The 5,331-nt window shown below is 46.7% G+C and overlaps 1 pseudogene; it reads left to right on the forward strand.

Annotated features, from left to right (window-relative positions):
* The first annotated feature begins 1,232 nt into the window (after window positions 1-1,232).
* LOC102869524 lies at window positions 1,233-4,722 on the forward strand (annotated as a pseudogene).
* The last annotated feature ends 609 nt before the right edge of the window (window positions 4,723-5,331 follow it).

Below are 5,331 nucleotides of genomic sequence, written 5' to 3' on the forward strand. Positions count from 1 at the left end.
GATGACTAAGGTACATCTGAACCAAGCCATGCTCTTTTTCAATCACTTTATATGCATGTAAGAGCCAGATGAGGAAAAAGAAAGACAGAGAAAGAATAGATGAGTTCAAGCTGTGGTGTTGGCGAAGAATATTGAATATATTGTAGACTGTCAAAAGAATGAACAAATCATTCTTAGAAGTAATACAACGTTCCTTAGAAGGGAGGATAGTATGGTTTCAACTTGTTTACTTTGAATGTGTCGTAAGAAATGAGCAATTGCTAGAAAAAGACATCAAGTTTGGTAAAACAAGAGGGTCACTACAAATGAGGCAAATCCTCAGTAAGATGGATTGACACAGTAGCTACATGCAAACATGTCAAGGATCGTGAAAATGGCAGAGGACCAGACGATGTTTAGTTCCATTACTCCACGAGTTGGAGTGTGTTCAACACCAACTAACAAGACTCTATGCTAATGCTCCATGGACTATATGTCATTTGGTTTCCCCAGCAATCCTAAAGATACTATCTATGATGCTCTTCATTTTACAGATGGGGAAACAGAGACTTGAGAAAGGTACGTGACAAACCAAAAGTCACAAAAATCTGACTTTCTTCTTGGGTGCATCTTGATCACATTGTCCCTCTGTCTGGGCACAGCCATCCCTGCCTTGCTGCTGAGTTCCCAGCCTTCTCTGTTCCCACCAAGCACATCTTGCCCAAACCTCTGCAGACCCAGCCACACTCAGCTTTTTGTCCCCAGGCATGCATGTGGAATGAACGACCATTTTGTCCCTGGCTGTACAATGCTGTTTGTGCCCGGCTGCTCTAGGTGGGAGTGTGAGGCAAACACACAACCCCTGTACTCCAACCCTAGTTACCAGACAGCGACTGCACACACAGCCAGAGGCAGTGTTCAGAGGTAACGGTTTGCCCCTGGGCAGCTCAAGAGAAAACAAGATCGCTGATCTGGGGGCCCTCCCCAAGGGTTTCATAGTAAAGGGTCTGTGTCACCAGCCCAGCCTCCTTCTCCCACTTGCTCCCTGTTTCCCCAGCACCCATCCTCCATCGCAGTTTGGGATGAGAAAAACCCCTTGTTTGGGATCGTCACAATAATGAGGAAAGCCTTGTTTTTTCTTCTTAAGAATTCAGTGCTGCATTCCAGAAGGGGCATTTATCACCCTGTGTCCAGGCTGCAGACGGCTCCCTCCTTCAGATCCTCCTGCCCAGAAAGGCGGCCTTGTCAGACACATGAAACCAGCCCCTCTGGACATCTGGACAAGGCGCAGCCCGTTGGCTGAGCACGAAGCGATCATGAATGCCACAGACAGTGAAAGGAGAGTCCTTGTTCCTGCTCCAAGTGGCCCACTTAAATGGACACAGCTGGGCATGGAGAGGGCAGCGGGGTGAGGAGGGGAGCGAGGCCCTCTTGGCTGGCTGCCCCAGACACCTTCACAGAGCAATCTGGAAGGCAAGTTTTCTTTCAGAAGAAACTCTTGGAGCTGCCTTAGAAATTCTTTCCTGGAGAATTAAGGACGCTGGATCAGTTAACAGAGTAGTGGCTCAGTGCTGCTTATGTCTGGTCAGTACCCTGTCTTCCATCAAAGGGCCTGAGTCTTCCTCTGCTGACTCCACACTCCTGCTCCCTTCACACAAGACTCCATGGCCCAGTCCTGGTGGGTCAATCAAGTGTACTCCAATACCCTGGCACTGCCATTGGGCAGCTGCTGCTAGTTTGACCAATCAGAGTCCTCCATGAGACTTTTCTCCCAGAGATAAGGCCTTTCTGTTTCCAAGAAGGTAGGATGATGTCTGCAACAGCCAGCAGGCATCTTGTCCACCAATGTGGCTTGAGGATGGTTAAGAAATGGCATGATCCCTGAAACAATTATTTGAGCTCCTAGATCCTGCTATGGCCAAAGATATTCATTGGGTATTTCCATGTTCTACACCAATAAAGTCTACTTTTAAAAAATTATTATTACGTTAGTTTGATCTGGGTTTCTGTCGTTTGCACCTCTGAATGGTAACTATGATCCCAGACCAGCTGTGGGACCAGAGCTCAGGAATCTCTGGGAGGAATACTTCATACTTTGAAGAACATGCTGTGTGGCCAAGGCTTTGCACAGCTGGTGGCTACTGGGGCTAGTGCAACTTCCACTAAATTCCCCCCAGAGGTGTTCCTTAAGAGCGTGTTCCACAGGAGGATGTTGTCTATCTTTCTCCCTTAGAACCATTGGTGGATTTGAACTGCCAGAGAAACTCAGCCTTTGGGTTAGCTGGCCTTTGGGTTAATAGCACAACTGTCTATAACTCTTCCTATCTACCCACAGTGCCTTGTGGAAACAATAGGCTTTTTGGCCAAGCTGCAGATATCAATGAGTACTTTAGGTTCTCAAACCTGATGTTAAAATATTGGTGTACATCGAAACTCTGGTGGCATAGTCTGTAGCATATTGCACTGCTAACTAAAATATGGAAATACATAAAGGTTAGTAAACCACTGCTACCCAACCCGCCCTGATTTCCCCCAAACAACCTCCCTACTACCCAGCCTCCCAACCTTAGTACAATCTACCATCTTCAGGTGGAGCTTAGTTGCAGCCCTGACCCTGTACCAAGGAAGGTATCTTTTTGATAGGTGGATGTCTAGGTTTTAATGGTAGTTAAATATTCTCTTAGCCCCAGTTAAGTAGGAATGACTTGGGATAAATGAATCAAAGTCCAGAACTCTGAGGCATAAGGCCTGTTGTTGTTGTGTACTGTCCAATTGGAACTGACCCACAGCTGACCCTCTGGGGTAGGATTTTAGAGGCAGTTAATTGCACTGGAAGAGATTTCCCAATCCTTCTTGCATGGAGCAATTGGTGGTTTCGAACTGAGCCTTTGGGATTACAGCCCATCTTCTTGCCACTAAACCACCAGAGTGCCCTGAGGCACGTATGTATGCACACATACACCGAGAGCTGGCAGAGAGAAGCCTAGAAATTGGACAAGAAGGCTTAGTAAGAAATGCCAAGGTAGCTGCCTTTGGTCCCTTATTGATCACAAGTGGGGAGTACTGGGGCCACCCAGCTGCCTTGGCGTGTCTCACAAAGCTTGCTTCCCCAGTTTCTAACCTATTCTCTGCCAGATCTCTGTGTATGTGTGCATATATGCACTGACTGTGTGTGTACAACCCAGCACCAAATAAACCACAGCAGAGAGTGTGCACATCCAGGCACAGGATCAATCACAATGTACATATTTCACTCACTTTTTTCTTTTTCCATGTTCTTCCCCAAATAATTTCTAACTCAAACCCACTCAGTCTCTCATCTTCATCCTATAAGGACCACACTCTTTACTTCCTTCTTTCTAAGTAAGTAGGCATGAAGAAATTTCCCATCTTACAAAAGAGGAAAATGAGGCTCTGAAGGGTTCATTCCCTTGCTCAAAACCACAGAGCGGGCTCTCGGGCTGCCTGCTCTCCTATATGGCCACCGGCGTGCTGGTCGCTCAGTAAATCCTAACAGGAAAGAGTCAGTTCCCAGTTCATCCATGAACAAGGTGATCTAGGACACACTGTACTGAAAAATAGAATTCTAGAACACCTCCAGGACCAGGAGAAGATGAGCATAAAGAAAGACGATGCATGGGATGACACAGATGACACATTAAGAACTAAGGAAGCAACGGGAGAGAGTGCTCAAGGATCTAGACCAGCAGATACTGTGAATGTTGCAGACAAATCTCCTTTGGAAAAACAAAAGAAGAGAAGAGGGAGGAAAAGAGGTAGACCTCGGAATCCTTTTACTCAAGGACACAAAGGCCCAGTGAAAAGTGGCCGGCCAAGAGGTAAAGATCTAAGAAAGCGTGTAGCTGAAGCGGTGGAATTTTCTTCCTCTGTACTGCCTGTCACTTGTGGTGAGGTGAAGGGGACTTTATATAAGGAGAAACTTGAACAAGGAGTCTCAGAGAAATCCATATAGCATGAAGATGGAAACTGGTTCACCCCAGTGAATTTGAAATCAGAGGAGGCTGTGAGAGATCAAAGAACTGGAAGCTGAGTGTGTGCTATGGTGGACAGCCTCTGCTGTGGCTGATGAAGGAAGGATTCCTCCCTCATCCACCAAGAGGACGTCACTGCAGAAAAATGAGAAAGTTGGAGTATCACAACATGGACTTAGTTGAGGCTTGTCTGGGGAACGCTGATGGCTGTGAGGTGTGCTGCGATGGAAGGGACCTGTTCTAGTGTGACAGTTGCTCAAGGTCCTTCCATGAGTGCTGTCACAATCCACCTGTGGAGAAGGACAGGACCCTTTGGAGCTGCATCTTCTGCAGGGTGAAGGATTCTTTAGGAGGCCAACAGTGTCAACAGGAATCTGAGATCCTGGAGAGGCAGATGTTGCCCGAGGAACAGTTGAAATGTGAGTTCATCCTCTTGAAGGTCTATTGCTGTTCAGAGAGCTCCTTTTTTGCCAACATTCCGTATTATTACTATAATAAAGAGGTTTCTGGGCCCCTAAAGGAACCCATGTGGCTAAATAAAATCAAGAAGAAACTGGATAAGAAGAGTTACCACCAGGTGCAGGGATTCGTGCAGGACATGCGCCTCATCTTCCACAACCACAGAGCATCCTACAAGTACAAGGACTTTGGTCAAATGGGACTGAGGCTGGAATCTGAATTCGAGAAGAATTTCAAGGAAGTGTTTGCAATTCAAGAAATCAGTGAGAAGAGCCCACTGGTACATGAATGATGGGACACCCTGGCCACTTGCCCTTTTCTGGGCAGGGCCTCTGGGCACTGTTGCTCGAGTGTTGACTGCTAACACTACCCGCCGGCCTGATGCCCCGCCCTGCCCTGTGCTGAACGGAACCGCTTCCCCTGGAGGTTTTGCCCCACTTGCTTCACGGTGGAACCAGTACTGTAACTGCTGCTCCTGTGTCCCCTGGGGTACTGGTACCGTCTTCAGATTCTTGTGTCTTTCCTCTGGAACCCGATTATGCTTCTCACACTATGCTTCTCAGAGAATTCCCTTAATAAATCACTTTTTTTTCTTGTGGCAAAATTTTTTTTATTATTATTAAATTTTATTAATTTTAATGAACATTTACAGAGATTTTGGGTTTTCATTCCTTCATTGTTGCACTGTTTCTCTACCCTCCTCCCCAGTTTGTTCTTCTTCCCCCCCACCCCCGAATGTCTGTTTTAATTGTCCAATTGCCACAGTGCTTGTCAAAGCCAGTTCTGATTAATCTCCTTTGTCAGTGTGTCCTTTGCCATTCCCTATCACTCCTCCCTGAGAGAGACTTCACCCTGATTCATAAGGAAAAGGGGATGGCGTATTCTCTTAGCTACTTCCTGC

The sequence above is a fragment of the Elephantulus edwardii genome, unplaced genomic scaffold (genome assembly GCF_000299155.1).
Source record: "Elephantulus edwardii isolate Elephantulus edwardi_28Jun2011 unplaced genomic scaffold, EleEdw1.0 scaffold00210, whole genome shotgun sequence".
Classification (NCBI taxonomy): Eukaryota; Metazoa; Chordata; class Mammalia; order Macroscelidea; family Macroscelididae; genus Elephantulus; species Elephantulus edwardii.